At 40.2% G+C, this 22,520-nt stretch overlaps 1 protein-coding gene across 1 annotated transcript in view; it reads left to right on the top strand.

Moving 5' to 3' along the window:
• The window catches only part of b4galt5 (UDP-Gal:betaGlcNAc beta 1,4- galactosyltransferase, polypeptide 5), a 47,879-nt gene that overhangs the window by 1,384 nt on the left and 23,975 nt on the right, over positions 1 to 22,520 (top strand). The gene's annotated exons all lie outside the window — the stretch shown is intronic.

Genomic DNA, 22,520 nt, shown 5'->3' with positions numbered 1-22,520 from the left:
CTTTGATGAAGTCCTCTAATCTTCGGGCATGGTCCAGAACTTATCATCTGAGATATGAAGAGCCGATCCCAGTTGCTGTTGGAGGATTATTATCCAAGATGCAAGGCTGTCGAAGCTCAAAGGACAGATGCATGTACAGTGATCCCTCGCTCTAACGCGGTTCACTTTCCTCGGCTTCGCAGTTTCACAGATTTTTTTAGTGCATTTTTTTAAATGCTTTGAAACAATGAATTGCGTTCTGCATCCTGATTGGCTAAGGCACTGACCAACGTGAACAGTCTCCGCACCTCGTCTCTGTACAGCTTGCCAAATTTACCTTTGCAAATTTTTGGTCTTTGGTTTCATTATATCAGTGGCGGATGCTGGTCTGTTAAGGAGGGGAAGCTCAATTTCGGCCTACATCATAAAATGTGTCCGTTTATTTATACGTGAATTCTACTCTCCGTTCCTTTAAAAAAAAAAAAATGACAAGGTTGCCTTCACCATAAGATCGGTGATTGGCTCATTTCGCTGTTAATCAAAAAGAAGATTCAGCCTCAGACAGATCATCCAATCATCATGCAGAAAGCTGAGCTTCCTGGCCAGCCTATAAACGCCCACTGTCCATAGACTCCCAGAGACGCTGAGTGTCCAATTGGTGGGACAAAACCAGCATTTATCCAATGACTCGTCTCATTTCAATGCATTGGGACAACCTACACTCAACTCGAGATGACCAGCGTACGTGCGGTCGACACTCAGCGTCCACACAGTTTAAAGCACAGTGAAGCTGCGGGAATGAATAAGAAGAGAGTCGCGTCGCAACCAGTAATAAGAAGCTGATTCGGAACAAAAGTTGGGCGCATTGTAGCACATATTTAGTCAATGACATGTCCACACAATTGTACGTACACACATATATTTGATCACTTACTTTTTGACATTTTAGGGGAAGCTCAGCTTCCCTTGCAGTCTTAGAGCAATCGCCTCTGCGTTGTATACATAGTTCAGTATTGTATAATAACTGTAAAAAATAAAAGCTATCAAGTACCAAGTACAACTTTTTTTGTCAAATGTCTGAAATTTCGTCCCTCTCACATTTTTTTGCTTTTTTTTAATAAATCCTACTTCACGGATTTCACTTATCACTGGTTCTTTTTGGAACGTAACCCCCGCGATAAATGATAATTACTGTATCACACTCATACACTAAAACCTTTTGGTTCACTTGATCTTTCTGTGTAACTTCTCATCTATAATGCTTCCACAAAGTACCAGTAGCAGAAACACTAGAAAAGTACAATGTACATGTGAGAGGCTTTTTCCATTTACTGCTTGAGTCAGCATCAGTTGGATATCCTGTTGTGCTGGCAGAACAAGGCACTCTTACTAAGCCGGGCTGCTTTAGTTGGGTGTAATTCATTCTAAATGAACCTGCAAACAAAGCTTGATGGTGACCAAATGTTCAAACAGATTTGAAAATGTGAAACGTAAAGTCCCTGCGAAGTGGAAATACATTTACGGTATTTAAAATATGACACACCATAGGAAAAAAAGTGTTGTCAGCAACCCTGCCAAATTTGAATGATTAAAAAAAAACGGTTATATTAATTGAGGCTTCTGAATCCATAACAAAAGAAAAAACCTTGACAGTTGTGTCCTCTCTCAAACACTGTGGGTGTGTTCACTGAATTTTGAAAGTACGACCTGTTGAGATATCAACACTATTTCATCCAGAGCAACTTTCTAATGAATACACATACCGACATGATTTAGTTGTGAACATCTGTCTGATTAAAGTGCCTGTTAGCTGGAATATATGCCACCAGGTCTTCGCGGGGCTTTCCATGCCATGACAAGAAGCGCTAGCTTACAAGCCAACAAACAGACTTGAGGGGCACCTCTCGGTTAGTGGATAGGCAGTGAGCCCACCTGCGACATCACCTCATGCTGTTAAATTTCAATAATAACACTGAGCCATTCTGTAAATTGTAGCATTCTGCAAAGATGCTTTTGGGGTGATGTAAACACAGCCAGCTCGTGGTAGAAATGGACTTAGTCATAGTAACTCGGAATTGTGCCAGATAACTGCTGATGTGAACGAAGGCGGCCAAGTTATTGTACAGTGAGGGACTGGGACTCTTGCTGGTCAACAAGTCTGTCACTGGGCACCTGTTTTAGCCATACCTAAAATAAATCAGGAACACGGAAACGGGGAAAACACTTGGACACTATATCTCCACAATTCAATACTGTGTAGTCATCAATTATCTTCAAACGTGTAAATGTATTTAAAAACAAATCTCCAAATTCATATGACAGGGTCTTTAAGATACTATCATTGTTGGAGCAGAGAGTGATGTTGTAATGCTGAATATGTTTGATTAAACAACAATTGCTTCCATAGTGAAGACTAAGGAAAACATTTCTCTCTTACTCATCAAAATGGTGATTGATCCATTCTTGCTTTTTACCTGCTTTGGATAACAAAGTCAAAATTGAATCTATTCTCATATGCAAGGCACAATAGTGACAGGAATATCTTGTGTAATTTGTATATCCATGGCCAAATCCATCCTCTTGGGTGTGAGGTCCAGGAATGAAAAGGTCCTTGGCCTTGGCCTCGGAGTCAAGTCCTTGGTCCTTGGCCTTGGCCTCGGAGTCAAGTCCTTGGCCTTGGCCTCGGGTTGCCGGTCCTCGGACACTACGAAGGATTTGAGCCTCTAATCCTTCGTCCACAGATATAAAGTGGGCCAGAGGACCACAAAAATCATGAAGAAATCAAACAAAATCCATCCAGGGAAACCCATGTTGATGACTTTATCTGGCGCTTTAAGAGGGGCGGGGCTGCCACTGACAGGTGACATTCAGTGCAACGTGTAAAGAGCGGCATCACAGTTAGTTTCAATCACGGTTCGTTCCGTTCGCGATCGGCAGTTTAAATAGCGTGTAAAGCCTTTCTGTAACAGTGGTGTCTTTTATTTAGTTATTTTTGCACAGTCGTCACGTTTGTGCGGTGGCACTAGAATGTTTGTTTGAACCAAGTAATTTGCGTTACAGCTGGAGTCAATAATGCCGGCACTTCACTTCCGGGTTTGGCCATTGGGATTTGGAGTCCTTTTGCTCGATTCCAGTTATGTTTGCTGAATGCTTTCTCATGTTTGGAATAATGAATATTGATAATACATACCGTAGTTTAAAATCATGGTTGATTTAAATATTTTTTATTATTATTGTGAAGTTGAAGGTATTAAATTAATTAATGTAATATTAGTGGGAGTGGTAATAATAGTAGTACTCAGAGAATGTTTAGAGATCAGCCATCTCGTTACCTCTGCATCCCGCGTCCTAGACGCATAATTAACCCACGGGACGCACAGTTCCAAACAATGTGCGTTTTTGGGACGCAAGGAAATTTCTCAGTCAAAACAAACAAACAAACATTTCCGTGGCGTCATTTTAACGGTACCGACAAATAGTTTAACCATAAAAGTCACCGCACACGAGTTGACTGTGTGATCAACGCGATTTCACTGCGCCTGTATGTGTGTTTGTGATGTGGTGTGGTGTGTGAGTGTGTTTCTTCTAATTTACTTTTGTTTTGTTTTGTTTTCAGTGTTGGGGGGGGGACGCAACAGATGACGTTATGTGCACATGCGGGTTGCTATTTTAGTTCGCAAACTGAGGAATCGCGCGGATGAAAATTTGAGATGGCGGCGAAAAAAAACTCACCAAGGTCTACTAATTACGATATTTAAGAAATGGGAATGCTAGTCTGATTTTTCGTATGAATCGTCCAAAGGGCGTATCACTAAACTCACCTGTGACGTATGCGCAGAACGAGAGAGCGAGATACGACGCGAGGCACGATTACGAGGCAAGTTGGTCATTAGATTTGTAGGCTAATCGCTGTGAAAAATATTATGAAACAGTATTGGTTATTCTACAATTTACTGGTTGTAGCATGGTAACTTTATGAATAAAACATTCGTCACAAGGTGTAGTAATGCTAATGTTAACTGTTGGTAGAACTCATGATGACGTGTGTTAAATTCTTTCGTCAAATTGATCGTAGATTACACATGCATCGTCTTGGGAAGAGGATGTCAAGCCACATCAATACTTACCTGTATTAATGATTACCAGTCAATTAATCTTTGCAGTGTGAGATTGGAAAAAAAAGACTCTGATGATGCCACACGAGTACACCAGTTTTTGATCCATTTATTTTTTGGATTAAACCTGGAGTACACAGCTGCTGATGTAATGTTAATTTTTAATGCATCGTTTTCAAACATTATACTTTTGAGTTTCGGAATTCTTGATTATCAAAATAGAAAAATGGGTTCCCATGATGAACGTTTACGGAACCCAACATTTGTTATCGTGGTTTCCCATTGGGTAATCCGACGGAACCGAAAAACGGTTACCATGAATTTCCGAAATCCTCAGGCCTGCTCCTGAATTATTTAAATTTTTGCAGCATTTGTTTATCATTGTATGTACTGTATATGTTGTTGTTTGTGTTATTATGATATGCAATTTAATAAGTAGATCCTTTCAGAATTCGAAATTTGGGACTCTCTCAATGCATAATGAGACTCATACTTTTCTGATCAGCGAGTCCCTGGGACTCGCTGCTGGTAAACTGTAAAATTATCACTGAGAGATTACCGCTTTTTCTGCAGTCAGTGATTGACTTCTATGCAAAGTCATTTCTCAACTTGTGGTCCGTGACATGTCATGCCTGTGGAGTGTGGATTTACTTCATATTAAGAAACTACTGCACTAAAACATTAATTCATAAATGTATGCGATATGATTTTATTTTATTTTCTCAGTATAAATATTTCTTTAAAAAAATACTTAATGCTTCTTGTTAATTTACATTTTCACAGCAGACATGACAGAATAATTGTATTTTGGATTGTTCTGCAGCATGAGACAGTACTGTCCATGCGATCAAATTTTGCCCATCTGGTAGATCTGTGCTCTTTTAGTATTGGAGTAATATGATGTAAAAAATCGGAGAGGGACCAATTTCCTATTGTGTGTCAGGGGACATTGCAAAGTAAGTCATAGTAAATGGGTAAAAATGTAAAGAGGACAAAGGGAGGGATGCAGCCAAGAAAAAGATCTTTGCTTCCCTAAGGTTTGTACAAGAGGGAGTTGATTCCAACAAACATGAGCACTGCTTCCTGTGTTCGTCAGGTGGCTTCAGTTCAGAATGCCCCACTTTCACAGCTTAGGTCAATTGTCTCCCCCCTTTCACGGGCTGCCCCTGTCTTTCCTTATTTGTCTGCTGCCACGCACTCTCATGCACTCAGGCCGCCGCCTCTAGGGTACCCCAGAGCGTGGATGCTGACTGATGCAGGGTGAGGATGCAGACCACAGCTGGGCCCGATTGCAGCTGTTTTTCTTTTTCTCATTATAACATGAGAGAATCCCATTGGTGCGAAAAGCCAGGGAAGACACAAATTCTATTTATAGGTTTGAACACAGATGCGTGCACACACACCTCCACATCCAGGGGGAGCGGAGCAGAGGAGACAGGCCAGGTGGCTCCCTTTTGTCTCTGGAGACTAGGCTGATCTCTCCATTGAAAGGCAGTATGTAGTTGTGCTCATCTGAATCTGTTCATCTGCTGTTGTAGAAATGTTCCTGCGTTTATCTTCTTTTGAGGGTTTTTATATACTGTACGTACCGTATTTTCACGACCATTTGGCGCACCGTGTTGTTGGGCGCAGTCTCAGTAAGGGGTGCTATTTCTGTATTTGACACATACACAAAACGCACTGTATTATTGGGCGCAGCCAGGCATGGTAAAACATACGCCAGCTTAAACATACGGCATGCATGCACGCACGCTAAAAACACGTTTTTCAAAAGGCAACGGAAGCAAAACTGAGTTCGGTTGTACTTTATTTCGCCATTTTACAATTTATCCACGCAACTGGTACCTGCTAGGGGCGTGCCTTTAGCGTCCTCTTACACGCCCACCCTTCACTCATTGGCGACTGGTACCTGCGAGGGGCGTGCCTTTAGCGTCCTCTTACACGCCCACCCTTCACTCATTGGCGGACTTCCGCATGCCTGTCGTCACTCATTCCGCCTTTTCTCTATATAAACAGCGTGTCCGCCAGAGGTGCTCTCAGTCAGGCTTTGGAACTCTGCGCATACACTAGACCAGGGGTGGGCAATTATTTTCCCGGGGGGGCCAAATGAGAAGCAGAAAATATTGTGGAGGGCCGGGCCAAAAGTTAGAAATAGAAATAGAAAATAAAGAAGATAGCACAATGTCTTTGTATGCCAGTAATAATGTAACATTCTCCTCCACCATCACACTCAGCACCGGTTCTCCTCAAGGATGTGTACTGAGCCCCCTGTTGTTCACGCTCTACACATTTGACTGCTCTCCGACTCTTATTAGCGGTCCAGTTTGCGGAAAGTTTTAAACATGATAACAATCAAACCATTCTAGGAAATGTTCATTTACTCGAGCCACAAGCAATTCACTCTGAGCATGGAAATTGCCAGAATTGGACTGAGTAAGAATCGCTTCCTTGTTTTTCAAAGTCTCGTAGATTTGAGTCTTTCCGACTCCAGGCATCTCCTGAATGTTTCGTACATTGTTACCCGCTTCGTTTAATCAGATACATATCACTTTCCCTTCCATGGTCATTACTCTCTCCCTCTTTCTTTGTCTTCCCCTCCCTCCCTGTGCTCTGCAACTTGAAGTATAACTGTGCCACCTGGTGTTGAAATACCTGTCATTACAAGTCCAAACGAAATGAATGCAATCAAACCTTAATTGTGCACCAATCTTCGGCGGGCCGGATTAAAAAGACCAACGGGCCGGATCCGGCACGCGGGCCGTAGTTTGCTCACCGCTGCACTAGACGCTCCGCATTATAAGGCGTCCTGTCCATTTTGGAGAAAATGTAAGACTTTTAATGGCGCCTTATAGTCGTGAAAATACGGTATATATACACATCTATATTTTATATACACACACATATATATATATATGTTAGTGCTGTCAAACGATTAAAATATGTAATCATGATTAAAAACGCAACTGTCATAATTAACTCAATCGTGATTACTCACATTTTTTATCGTTTCTAAATTTTCTTTTATATCTTTTTGTCCTATTTTTTCCTGTTTTAATGCTCTCATCAACATGGAATCATGGATCAGTTTTCTATGCAGAAAATGCAAATATTTACTGAAACAACAATTTCGATTTTCAATTTTACATGAACATTTTTCACGTGGAGCAGTTATTCACACATAATCTCTCACACAATATTACTGTCCATCAACAACAGTGAAAAAAATATTTTGTCACACAACAGCTCCTTTAACAGCTCTTTTTATGGAATCAAAACAGAGCAATATAAAATTATAAAGTGCACATCTAAGGTAAACTAGTGCTCAGCCTACAGTGGATTTAAGCCAAGGTTGCATACTTCGTTTTTCTCAACTTTGCTTTGAACACAGCAGTCAGGCTATGTTGATTCTGTTGGTCCTTCGAGCGCGGAAGTCTCTCTATGGTTTTGTGTGGACATCATTTCGGACGACTACACTTGCGTCGAGGCACAACCCTGGAGACGTTTTCTTATTTTCAGTGTGGTCGCTAGGTCGCTACCACTGCACCGCTGAACTCTCGACGTTCCTCAGCGCACCGTCACTGTCAGACGAACGCAGAGAAGCTCCACCCACTTTATTTATATGGGCACGGAACACGGTAACCTTCCACACTAAATAGTTCCAAACAAGTAACAATCGTGTCAGTGGCATACATCGTACTCAACATGCTACCTGCTCTTTATTCACCAGAGGCTCATCAACCTAGTCACTTATTTTTCTCCCGAAACAGTGTCTTCTCCCTTTTGGTGTACCTTAGCCTTCTCCGCTATGTACAATTTCTGTTCATAGCTTGTAATGGAGGCTCTCGCTGGCAATCCGTAGTGGAGTCGTTAGACGCAATGCGAATGATTTCAGCTTGAGTCTAGCTGTGGACAATGTTGACAGGCTTGCATGCAGTAGCCATACATTTAGCTATGGCTTCAGCAAATTTGTTCTTCGTTGTGTTGTCCCTTTTCTTCGCTTTGAAATGATCCATGGCTGTCTGTCTTAGACGAGGGGGCGGAGTACTCACATTAGCTGTGTGCTTGGCCATTAAGTGGTATTTCAGACTCGACGTGCGATGATGATGGCTCAGTTTACGACTGCAAAACATCCAGGTAACTTTGGTCTTGTCAATGGAACCATCTGGCAACTTTTTAAAAGTAAACTTTCCATTCATAAACTCTTTAAGTATCCGTTTTCAGTGTCTCACGCTGCCATGGCTGGCAAAACAGACATGGGCGTGGACCTGTGCAGTGCGCTTGTTTTGTTTCCGGTTTATTTATGGAGCAACGTAACATCCGCTGTGATGTGTTCCCGCATTAATCTCGCGATAAAAAATTTAATCACGTTAAAATTGATTTAAATTAATGCCGATAATAACGCGCTAAACTGACAGCACTAATATATCCATATAACGTATACAGTCATCTCGTTACCTCTGCGTCCCGCGTCCGAAACATATAATTTTCCCGCGGGACACACAGTTCCAAATAATGTGCGTTTTTGGGACGCAAGGAAATTTCTCAGTCAAAACAAAAAAAGAACTATGGTACATCTTTTTTTCCAGCAACGCAGTGTCGCAGTTCGACAATCGCCGCCATTGTTGTTTTGATTTCGCGTTAAGTAATCTCGTGACAAGATTTCCGTTCTCGCACGTCACCTGACCTCAACTCTGAACAGGCTCCACAGTTTACATCAAAACTGCACGACAGTCTCTCAGGGTTTGGCTTCACCATACTGCGACATACCACCCGCAAGGCAACTGACTCTGTGAGCGATTGAATTGTTCGATTTAAGCCGTTCTGCGGGCCAGCCTCATGCACAGCAACTGGGTTGACCCTCTCCCGTGGGTCATGCTCGGTCTCCGATCTGCTCCCAAGTACAACCTTCACACCCCATTTGCTCAGCTGATCGATGTCCAGCCAATGCGTGTTCCGGGGAAGTGCTTCCCAGATGCTGTAGCTCCTCGGTCTGCTGCCATTTATTGCGCTCTGTCCCGGGTTTTTCCTGATGATTTAGTCCTGGTGGACCAACTGTCAGAAAGTACATCTTTGTCCACCATGATGGCCAGTGGACCTCGCTGCAGCCCCTCTACTAAGGGCCCTTCCAGCTGGTGTAGGCAGACCTGAAGAGCTTTGTGGTGGTCAGTGGAGTCAGCCATGACGGATCACTATAGCTCTGCTCAAGCTTCCTCACGTGCACGTTGATTATCTGTTGCAGTTGGTTCTGCCACTACAAGCCACCCCGACCCCAGCTCCGGACCTACCCCTGGTCCCTGACCCTCCTCCTGTTCAGCGCAGCCGTTTTGGCTGCTTGTGCTGGCCTTCCCCGCATTGACCGTTTTTCTTGACATTGTTCATGATTGGGGGCGGGGGGGCTGTGTTTTTGACCCACAAGAGAGAGACAATAATCCGAACAAATGATAGACTTGAAAGGGTTAAAGGAAGTTTGCTGCTTTTTCTGGAAACGATCAGTTTTGTGTGGAGAGTAAATTTGGCATGACTTGCCTTTGTCTCCTCATCTTGTCATTTATCACATCTCCACAATATAGCAATTATCATCTGATAAATAAATGAATAGATAATGGTCTCTGTGAAAACCCATAATAGATTGATCAACCTAATTAGAGTTCAAAGTTTGCTGATGTTTGTGGTACAATGGAATGATTGATAAAGTTCTATCAGCATGCACTGCTGTGGTATATTGTGATTTATGCTGTACAGTCAATGTCCTACAAATCCAAACTATGCAGGAAGATTTGCTGTCTCTGTGCCATGTTTCACTTAAACTTACACAACATGTTTGTTTGGTTTTTTTTACGACTAAAACGCGGATTTTTGTGCTCTATAAATACAGTTGAGTTGAGATTGGTGCATTGGTATGCACATACAGGATGTGATTGTTCAATCTATGACTGGCTATCCTGTTGAACGTGGCTTCTTCAAAAACATTTGAATCCTAATTTGGGTAAGAACTGGCACTTGATAGAGCGGTAGCCTACTAAAAGAGAACATGCGAATAAAGTTGGTACCAATATGTTTGGGGTTGTGCAGATTGCACGTTGCAATGGAAGAAAACGGAATAAGACCAAAAGTATTTAGCCACAGTGTTGAAGCTTTAAGATGACCCGACCTTAGTTAACAATGGTAAATGATTAATTTAGAACCTTGCTTCCTTGTTAGCTTGTTGATAACACTTGTTTGAATTTTTGACACCACTGCTGTGGACATAAACCCCCCAATCATAACCAGTTGGCATGACTTAAATCTCTTTGTATACCCTCTCTAGGCTCCATTTGAAGTGGCGAGTGTTTGCATTCCGATTTTTACACTCCTATGTTTATGATCAGATTTCTATGTAAATAGGTGTGTGAACATGAATGCATGCACACTGATGACTTCTTGCATTCATCAAGTAGATAGGCACAATACGGTCCCGGACCCACTGTAATGTTACACTCACCCGACCACCTTATGCTACCTAAAATATCCATCCATTTAACTCCTGCCTCATAAGGCTCCTTTCCAGATGATAACTGGTGTGAAAAGAGAGCTAATGTATGCAACTTGTAATCCAGCTTCTTACAGAAGCCTTTTTAATTGATTTCTTTTTTTTTTTTTTTTAGCTGACAGCCTTAATAACAAACAGAACATGGCATAAAAGGACAACATAGGGAGCTTAATGGATGCCGTTTTAATCACTGTAATTCTTGCGGCTGGAGCATGAAAGTCTAATGTTTGACATTTTCACTACAGTTGCCATGGTTCCCACAGGGCTTATTCCCAACTAGGACTAACTCTTATTTATTGTCACAGAAACCATAGAAACCCGCTACTTGTGATAACACTTGTCCTGCTCTTTTCCAGTGACTGACTGGAACAATGCACCTGCATTAATAAATAAAAGGGGAGCCATTTTTTTTGTTTCTGCACCCAGCTAGACAAATGTATGCTGGAGAAATACACCTTGTCTTCTATACATGTATGAGCACAGACTAAGGACATGTGACTCCAAAAAAAAAACATTCCGTTGTTAATAGACTTTTTAGTTAAACATCAATAGCGCAGGAGTTCATTGCACTCTGAGTCAGTCAGAGGCATGAGCAATCCTCTTAAAGCCTTTTGTTGACCGTGCACGCTCACGCACACATAGCAGGAAGGATATGAGGTACATATCTGTTTTGGCTGGGGACAGTGGAAACTGGGAAATGTTAATTCTGCTTTGTGTAAGTCACTTTAAAGCAAGACACTGGCTGTAAATCTCTGAACACCATTGCTCAAATGGCAGGTATTTGTGACGTTTAAAAAAAAAAAACACACAAGACCAAGATAAATAATTTCAATGCTTTTTTTTCACATTTTATGTGACATATATGATCCAAAAAACACACCATGAATGGGGAAAATAAAAACATAAATAAGCTAGTAGCATAACTATGCCCACTCTCAACATAACACAGCGGTGCCTTGATATAAGAGTTAAATTAATTCCATGACCACACGAGTCAGGCAAAACTTTGTATCTCAAATCGTCTTTGCCCATTGAAATGAATGGAAATGCCATTAATCCATTCCAGCACCCCCCAAAACATTTTTGGTTTGTTTTCTTAACACTCTGTATTGTAATTTATAAAACTGAGTAATGATGTAATTACATAGAATGTAAAGAATTAAACAAGTTGTGTATCATGATTTAATGCTGCAAACGAATTCAATGTGCTGTACCTGCTTGGTAACCAGGAGGCCATACGGTGTACGCAAATGAAGACGAATGTTTTACTACTACTGTTAGTGACTTGTACAGTAAAATATTATTCATTTTTTTATCAAGGAAAAAGAATTGATGTCTGTGAGTAATTATATGTTTAATTCTGTTGTTCCACCGTTTGTGTTCAAATAGCTGGTGCTTGGGACCGGGCAGATTGGCTGGCAACTGATTCAGGGTGTCCCCCGCCTACTGCCCGGAGATGGCTGGGATAGGCTCCAGCACCCCCCGCGACCCTAGTGAGGATCAAGCGGTTCGGAAAATGGATGGATGGATAGGGCCGGGCAGTATGGTTGAAAAGTACATCACAATATGAGAATTTATTTATTTATATTTTTTCCTGCTCTTCAAAATAAGGACCTGGAGAAAAAAAAATGTTGAATGTAGGTAAATTTATTTTAAAATATAATACTTAACCTTAAATAAGAGGTCAAGGCAGCGATGGAAAGATCAAATTAACTGGTCAATTTAAAGAATAAACATCTCTTTAAACATAATGTGCTTATCAGGGCAATGGGAATCACGATGTACGTATTAATATCAGTCTATCGATAATTATTGATTTTTTAAAAAGATATTTAAAATAAGAGACACACTTAAATTGATTAAAGAAAAAAATTAAAAACTATTAAACAGCTTCTTCCCTCTAGCCATTAACTCCCTAAACAGTCACTGACGCAGTCACTCTTCTTGTACTACAAATACTGCTACTGGTCACTCTAAAATGGTTCAATGATTTTCTGCACCAACTGTACAAACTGTCATAGTATTGTATTCTACCACTGATCACTTTAGCTCTGCTTGATACTTTGCACATTGTCTCACAGTTGTCACTGGGTGGTACCACCGCACTACGGTTCACTTACATTACGAAATGTCCTTGCATACCTATTTGTCATGTCCTTGTTTACGATGATACTAATGCAGCGTGTTATACCGGAGACAAATTCCTTGTGTGTTCTACATACTTGGCCAATAAAGATGATTCTGATTCTGATTCTGATTAAAATGATTAGCGAGCACTGCGCCGGGGGAAGCAGCGAGGTCACTGCAGGGCCTCCCCCGATACTGTGGTCCCAAAATAAATCTGTCGATATCAAAAGAAATTGCACTCAATATCATATTGATTGAAAAATAATAATAATAATGATAAAAATCAGGAAGTAATCTGACGTTGGCATTCTGTGTGCTGTAGGCAGAGGCTGCAGTATAACGTTTTGTATTACAGTTAAAAGCAGCTAAGAGGACTTTTGGAGCACAAAGTGTGTTTTGATTGCACAAGGAATCGTTTTTGTGAACCTTGTCTGCCAAACCAGCGAAGAAGTGCACGAACGCCACGCGTGCATGAGTGTATGTATGTGTGGTATATACAGTATCTGCTGAATGAAAGTGTGGCTTAACCTTAACTTCTCAAAAGTAAATGGCCAGTTGCCTCAGTGCAACGTTTGCAATATAATTATATTGTGCATACTAACACAATCAAACACTTTCAAATGGAAACAATGTGGAAATAAAGTACTTGCTAGCTCTGGTGTTAACCAGCTCCGATCCTCTCAGTGTCGCACTTCACAGGCTGTAAAACAATGCCCTATGACATGACCTATAAGCCAGCTAAAAAGATGAAGTCGCCCCAAGATGGATGCTCAACTGTGATGCATGCACTCCAAGAGAGTATTAGTTCGCTATGCTTACATTGTTTGAACAACGAATGAAGGTTAGTATAACTGCATCAACAATACTGCTTTGGGGTATAGTGTCTTCCAAAAATAAGCATTTATGGCGCAATGCCAGAGGGGCAGGGATGTTCAAATGGCATGTTGCACTCCATTAATTTTACTACCTTGAATGAATGGTATTTTTCCTCTGATTGTTGTGCTTTATTAAATTTGATCTGTATTGATTTGTTATCAATTTGAATCTGTATTTAATTTGTTTTTCTCATTTTGTGTGGCTAAAAAAATGTTATTATCAGTCTTGACTGAAATGAGTTACTTATACTGTGAAACATTGTTCCACCTTGGTTTCACATGACCGTAACACAGTTCCCACACATGTTTGGGAGCTTTCAAGTGTGTTTTTGCAGAACAATAGGGTTTGGGTGTTTTTCTCTGTTGGCTAAGGGCCTAACAAAGCTCAGAGAACTGAAGATGATAGGAGATTGTTGTCACGTAGTCATCAGCTGATACTTGCCAGGAATTCCTGTAGCTTCTTTAGTGTTGCTGTTGGCCACTTAACACCTCCCTGACATGTTTTCTCCTCATCTTTTCATCAACTTCAAAGGGCCTTGGTAGTGTCACTGTTGTCCCATATTTTCTTCACTTGATGATGACTGTCTTCCATGGTACATGGCCTTGGACACTCTTTTATTCCCTTCTCCTGACTTTGAACAATGTGATCCATCTGATGCTGAAGAAGCTCTTGTGATTCAAGATGTGACTGCAAAGATGTCAGAAAAAGCCTACTAGAAAATCTGAATGTAAGCGTTGAATCAGAATAGTGGCAAATGTGTGCTGACTTACATTTAACAGGAGTTGGAATGTGGTTAATTCCAAACACAGCCACATCACCATTTACAGTACAAGTGGGCATTTACACTTGTGTAAGCACATTATCTCACGTGTTTTTTTCTTATCTTCTATGTATCTCCTCCTATTTCCTGTCTCGAAAAACGTTGTGTCTCAGTTGAGCTGTACAGGTTGTACACCCTGTTCGAAATTATTATACAAAAGCTGTTTTTTTCAAATGTGTATAGTTCTTATGCAAATAGCCCTCATCCTAACTTTCAAGACATCAACGAGAATAATTTGAATGTTTTAAACAAACCTTACAATGATAGCAGCATTTTTATTTTAAAAAATGATTACAATACACTTTTCTTATTTGTTATGGACAGCATTGTTTCAAGACATATGTAGGTTGTGAAGAAGTGAAAATAGCTATTCGTTGAATTTGCAGCATTAGAGGTTGCAAAAGCTGAAGTGTCAAACTCAAGGCCCGAGAGACAGATCTGGCCACATCATTTTACGTGGCCTGCACAAACCAAATTAGCTGCATCAACTTTGTTTTTTGCTGAAATATCAAAATTGCAAAATGTCTTTACTTTAAAAACGTTGAGATGTTGCAAGCATGTTTTGTTACCAAGCTTCCTTTTTGGCTACCAATCCCACTTTCAAAATAAATGTAAGAAGCAGTTTTTCTGCCAGTTGATTTCAAAAATAGTTACTCAGCAATGTGTTGTGTTTGTGGAATATGAGGCTATCATATATTTATTTGGGGTCACAGTCATAATGGCCTTCGGAAGAAAGCCGTACCTCCAATTCGGTCTGTGACAACAATGGATTTGACACACCTGAGTAACGACCTCTTATTTGATTGCATCTTCGCAATTCTTGCAGCCATTGAACTGTTTTTCAATCATTTGGAACGCAGTGTAGGCCACATTAACGGTGGAAAACGTTTGGAGTGATTTATTTGAGTCTCGTTTTTTATGATGAATACCTGGCATTTGAGCAGAGGTGTTTAGATGTTTTTATGTCCACTGTATATTACTTGAACCCATTTTTTTTGTAATATATTAAAAGTGATTCTTTTCAAATCTTTTTAACAGCCCGAGCTAATCTTTTTGCCGATTCAGCTACATTTTTGCCTTTTTTTCTGGTAACGTATGTCTTACTCGTTTTAGACAGCAGAGTATGTACATCTGTTTGTACTTTGTATCCTCGTTTGTTGTGTTTATCCGTTGGTTCTTGTAATCTCCTTGTATTTGGCAAAATGTGCCTACAAATATGAAACTTCCTCCAGTTTCATCATAGATTTTAAAACCCCAATTTACCTAACTGTGTACCAAGGTAACCTTGCTTCAGTTCCTCATCGTAGATATTTCCATGCGTCTTACTTTAGTGACCGTAACATGACCCTTGTCCAACCCCACAGACAGATGGAGGGGCCGAGTGCAATCGAGGTGATCCAGGAAGGCGGGCCGCTGTTTGTAGGTCTATGGGGAGAGTTGGGAGTGAGCGCTGGGGTGGGCCAAAGCGCTAATCATTTATGTAACCTAATCATCCTGAGGAGAATCCCAGCCTTTGTTGACTCGGCCTGGGCCCGCCTTTGTTACTGAAACTGTTACCGTGGTTACAGTGGCCTTGTGTTTGAGGCCACTGACGCATAACCCTAATGCACAGGTTAATAACAATGTGATTGCTGTCTGTTGTCTTCGAGTCGAGTTGATTAAAAACAAAACGCCAGAGATGCAAGTCACTCCCGAGCTCTTCGCTGAGGCTGTTGTGCGAGCACCAAGCATCTCCTCATGTCAATTGATCTTTGTGATGTCATTCAGCCACTGAGCTGTTGTTTGTGAAACAAGACGTGCAAAAGATGATCCTCCCTCCATATCCTACTCTCTGTCCTCTCCCGTTGTGTGCAATGTTTGGAACAGGTGCGGATACCTGACATCCATTCATCCAAATTAGAGAGATGATTGTACAACCCCGCAAAGTGTGAACAACAGTTGTATTTGTTTTTTTCCAACAAAGTTGGCACCGAAGTTTGCTCTCTGCTGGGAAATGCATGGGAGTACGCGCCAATGTAACCAGATCAACACCTCAGGTTGGCCATGGCACCAGACACACACAATTAGTAAAGCCCTTGTAAGATTCATTCGATTGTGCTCGTTTGAGCTACCCTGTGGACGGTTTAGACAATTGTAGAATATTTGTGCCGAAAGCTGATTTCCAACCGCTTCATGGTCATATTCACAATCAATGGCTGATCATTAGCTTGCTTCTTTCTTTCTTTCTTTCCTTCTTTTTTATGCATGCGTGCATCCTCCTCCTATAAACACAATTAAATGCTCGCAATGTGCAGTGGAAAATATACTTTAGGTATGATGATTCCCTGTTGCACTCCGATTCCGCGTCTGCAGCAGAAATGTAACTGAGATCAGCCTGACTTGTAAAAACATTTTATTGATCGTCAGAGCGGAAACTGTAGGTTGAAATAATGCTGGCACCGTGTTTTGGGGGGAATGGGGCAGTTGGCTAAAACTGTTTCTCTGTTTACCAGTTAAGCACACCTGGTGTGTGGGTATAATTTGATGTTCATTACAGCAACATTGGAATGGATAGTTCCAAATGACGACAGGTAATTACAGTATGTGACAGATATTCAAATAAAAAGTCAAATTTACCCAAAATGATGTTCACCCTTTCCAAATTTCCGTCTTGATGGATTTTAAAAACGAAAATAAAATAGAACATATGCCGTACTTTCAAAATTATTGCTTTGAGCAACAACTTCATTGTTGTCAACTTCACGACTTTGTAGCTGTACTGAATGATTTTTTCTGACCTCGCGAGCAAGTAGTTTTCCAAAAGCCACTCATGCGAACGATGCCAACAGTGGTTTTCATGTTAGCAACGTTCTTATTTCCTGTAGGATAGAAGTAAGACATGGGAATCATCCCTGATAGTGATTTAGGATTCCCAACTAGGAAAGGTGAATATCCATTAGCAGTTAGTGATCAATTGCCTCGGACGCTTTAAAACCAAAGATAAATTGACGGACACTGCAGTCATGGCTTTATCAACGTTTAGGAAATGGTGATATAAGGATAAGGTGTATTCATCCAATTCTATTATGACTGTTTATAATTACTTTTCCCCTAATTATACCAACCTATATTGCACGTATATGACATGAAATTCCTATTGAACACAGGTGAAGTTAGCATGGCGTGGCCCTCGACCAACACTCCCGTTTCTCAAGTCACCATGGAATAGTAATTGCTCACCGCTGATCAAGAACATTCTAATCAACTACAAATTTCTGTCGTTAGACATGCATTGTGTTCATAATTGCCGCTATTTCTTTCAAAATTTAAAAAGTCAGCCATTTTTTCTCTCTCCCTTTTACTGTGTCATTATTAGCGAACCAAGGTAGATGAATTATTAATCTTGGCCAGAGTATGAATGCGATTATGCAACCATGCATGTTTTTCTATACATCTAATCTGCTATACTGTATGTGGAACGTTAACTGACAAACCCAATGAACATGATTCTTGACTTCCTGGGTGTGCCTCAATATTTATATGTATATGTATAAACCCTTATGGGCGGGGTCTTTGGATGAATGTTGAATTCATATCTATTGTTTATTTATCCAAATATGATTCAAAGATATCAAAACATGTATTCTAAACAACATTAACACAAAGATTTAAAAATACAAAGTATGTACAGGTTATAATAAAAGTACAGAAGCAAGGCTTGTGAAATGAAGCCTTCCCTCAATAACAATGTGCTTGTATTTATTCATAACAGAATAACAAAATACAAATAAATTTAGTGAGGCTGATACAAATGTTGATAATTGTTTCCTACATTAAGTTTAATGTAAAAAAAATCAATATTGTATTTCAATATTTACATAGAAATTATGTAGTATGAAAATGAATAAGATAAGATAAGAAAAAGAAAGGAAACCTTTATTAGTCTCGAATTTGGAGAAATTCCCAATTCACAGCAGCAAAGTTATGAAAGGAAGAAGTAGAAAAACAAAATATAGGAGCTGCTGGAAAGGCAGCCACTCTCGCGGCGCCATTTTGAAGTCAAAATAACAAAAATAACACAACACAACACATAGGACACAGACAGTCGTGCAATCTTCACCACTTTTCTGCATACACTTTGTTGTCTGAAGCAGTTATAGATGAAAGAGGAGAGGATCAAAGTGTCCTTTCACCAGTGGATCAGAGACGTCATGCTGAAAATGTGCACACGTCTGCTACAAGCTAAGTTTTGAAAGCAAACACGAAACATTGACGAAAAGAGATTCGTTCACTTCTCCTGTCCCACGTAATCCGCTTCAAACTCCAAGCCGCGACTCCCAGTTCCAAATCCGCATCGAACAAAGCGGGGCTGTGAAAAATGCTGCCCATTCCAGGCGCAAGGCACAAGCGCCCCGGGACTGTCCAGCAACGACAGTCAAATGGCGCCGACATTCCTCCCTCCCAGTCAAAAACAGTGCTGGTATACCCATGCTGCCGAGAGGGCGCCACCACCAAGCACAGAGTCTCCTCCTTGATGAATGTCGTGGCCAAAAAATGCTGAAAAAAGTCCACATCAGGTCCACACGACGTAACAACAAACACAAAGTGACAAAACAAACACAAAAGCAACAAAAAAAAGCAAGGCTCATGAGAGCACTTGCTGACGGCTGCCTACTCGGACGCCATCTTGACTTCAAAGTCATAATGGGGATGGAGTAGATATTTTTTAAGTAGGAATGGTGTTTTGTTTTTTGTGTTTTTTTAATAAGTGACTGTGTTTTAATGATCTGATACATGTAAACACTAACAACGTCTAAGCATTGCCTAATGTCATCTTTGGTGGCTATGGTGACAAAAAAGAGAGAAATTGTAAACATCAAAGGTTGCCACGGGTGTTATATTTTGCTTCACCATTTACCTGAAGTAGGACAAAATACTTTTGACGAATGCGGAAGTAGGTTGCGCATACAACTGATTGTGACCACAATGGGTGTGGGGTAACAAACAGTAAAATGCAAAAAACGTTATCTGCAGTTATCAGACATGATTCTTTACTTTGTCTCTGTATGTGGTGTGCGCTGTGCGTCTTTCCTGTAGCAGTAGTCCAGCGACAACAATAATGTTGAGAATGTTCTGGGAGGCCGCCAAATACAAAAGCCGGTAGAAACAAGCTGACAGAAGGGAGAGAGGTAGTTGGCCCTGCAGGAATGAATCATGATTTGGTGGCCTCAGTCCTGCCAGAATTCTCTCTGTCACCATCCTGTGAGACGGCAAATGGAATTTGCTTCTTTACAACAGTCAAATCAAGACCAGTATGTCTAGTAATGCGCTGTAATCAAATTGTCATGTCTGCCATTCATCATCTGAAAAAGTTGCTTCCTTTTGTTTCATCTAATTAAGAGATGGAATTGCAGCAATGTGCCAACGATTCAATATACGTATTTAGACTTAAAATATTCCCCTGACTTCAAATACATTAGAAATAAGTAACTCAGTGGCTATAATTGTGGTGTATCTAAACTTTTCACGATTTACATTCATTTTTCTGCACGTGGTTATAAATACACACTAACTGTTGTCAGTTTGTCATATGTGCTTATAAGTACACTAAAAAGCTGTAGAATAAGCCTGGAGTAAAAAAAGATTTTAAAAAATAATAATGCATTCGATTTATGTAGTGCATGCCTCTTTTCACCGTACCCCGTTTATTATGTATCCAACCCTATAACCTTTACACTTCCAAGTCCCAATTTCACCGAATTCCTTTTCCATTTACCGATTTTTCTTACAACGAACACCTTGATGTCGTAAAGGTAAACGACCAGATTTTTCCCGCAAAATAGTGAGAAGGCCTTCGTTACAATGAACCGTGGGAGGGTATTTGCCGCCGCGACCTTGCTTATGAGCAAAATGTACAGCGCGGGATTCCCCTCCGTTGCATAGCAACGCTAATGATCGACACGTACATTGTTGTACTTTTGGAGGCACAGCGAATATCGCTCTCTATGAAGGCTGAAATTGTCTCTCACTTTCGAAAGGGAGTATACCAGACGAAGCTCAGCGGAGACTTCGAATTGGCAAAGTTGACAATTGTTTTGTTTGTTTGTTTATGAGCATACAGTATATACTACACACAATAACAGATTGACAAAAGGCAAACAAAAATTATGAAAGGAAAATTAAAAAGTAAGTAAAAGAAAAAACACATCATCACAGTTGTATGCTCAAATGAGTAGGAAGAAGTAAATAACTTATCTAGTCATACCCCTTATTATGTAGCAATTTGAATTGATCATTTTTCAAAACAAAGAAGAAAAATCTACATATCATCAAATACTTTTACCCTTATGTATACTATACTTTTCTATTTATACACCTTTCGGTTTGTATATATCATTATTCTTTCTCCTTTTTTATTTCAATTTTCTCATATTCATTATAATTAGCATTTCTTGAATACAATTGATAAGTTGATCAATTTCGACAATCATCAATAATGGCAACAAAATAATGGCAGAATTCAAGGCCAACAAATTGAAAGTTGATCGTAAAATTCTTCGGGGCGTGGCACATCCTGGACTGGATATGGTACTTTTCATTTGCTGAATGTTTTCAGAGATCAAGTAGTAACGTTACAGTTGTTTGTTTTACATCTAATAAAATATTTTTTCTTTATACTGTATAAACATATTTGTAATTGACATGTTTATTCGGATTACATCTTCATGCTTTTACATCTATAAATGTTCATACTGCATTATACATCGTAGTTGGCGGCCATTTTGTGGGACGTGGTTACAACAAACTACCGTAATAACGTACAGATTTGTTATATCCCTCAAGGTACGTTGTAACGAGGTTCGACTATGTTTCATACCGTAATATGATTGCACACAACACTACGCTGGGACAGGAAGGAGTCACAGGTGCCTCTCTTGCATGATGCTTGCAATGTAGCACAATGGATCGTCTTTGATTCTGAAAATACATCTGATTGATAATTTTATTGCTCTTTAGAATCAAGATCAGAGAGGTTGAAGGTGCAAACTAACATTCATATTGCCTGAATAAATAGAGTTAATTTGAATGATTTCTCCAGGACTGTTAACAGAACCGTTTAGGGTCGGGCTTATTGGGGCCAGTTTAGTACCGGGGTCCATACCCATCCCTGCACACAAGTAAACTGTAAAGCTTATCTAAGCAGTCTACGAAAGCACATGCGGTATATGTAAGTACGTATATGCTGTGTATGCTACAAGCTAAATATTAGTTGGCCATTTGCATTTGTATGTTGACCCACTCGTTTAGTTCCAGTTTAACTTGTTGGTTCTCAATGTTAGCATAAGACGTATTTTATTGTTTTACAAACCCGATTCTGACTTCGATGCGGTACCAGGGTGAGTGTTGGAGCCAGAGTTAGTGGCAGCTCAGGAACGTCGAATACAGGCCACAATCAACTTTATTCTGTGTACGCAGGCGTGTTTTATCATACTGTATATGAAAAGCACCCTGTGATATTATTTGAAGACTGTCCTTTTTTGTTTGTGTGTTTGTTTTCTTTTTCTTTTTTGGAGTAGTGTCCATTATCACAGCTCACACTTCCTGCTGGTTCTTCTAGCATACACACCGCGTGCATGCATTTTAAATTGGTTCTTCTTTGTTCGAGTTGGGTGGCTTCTTCCACGAGGCCAACAAGGCATCAGAATTTAGCATTTAGTTTGAGTTTTAAAACTGAATGATTGGAGGAGAAACTGAATGTTAGTGCTGCTTTGACTCGATTCTCGATGCTCAACCCTACACACAAGCTAACTGCTAGCAATGAGCATCATTTATTAGGAAAGCCACAAAAAGTCCAGAATTATTTTATGAATGTTTCTCCAGTGTAAAAACAAAAATCCTTCTAAACTATAACCATGATTGCGATTAGAGATGCAAGGATCAATCAATTAATCACCAACTAATTGATTATCAAATACATTGATAATTATTTTTGATCATCGTTGAGAGGCTCAGAATATGGATGGTTGGATTAATCGAATCCTTGTTTGATTTAAAATACTTCGAATCCTGTGAATTTCAGCCTCTCAACATTAAA

The sequence above is a fragment of the Hippocampus guttulatus genome, chromosome 1, assembly GCF_054856545.1.
Source record: "Hippocampus guttulatus isolate MCC_2025c chromosome 1, RoL_Hgut_1.0, whole genome shotgun sequence".
NCBI classification, from domain to species: Eukaryota; Metazoa; Chordata; class Actinopteri; order Syngnathiformes; family Syngnathidae; genus Hippocampus; species Hippocampus guttulatus.
This window is presented reverse-complemented; position numbering and strand designations above follow the sequence as displayed.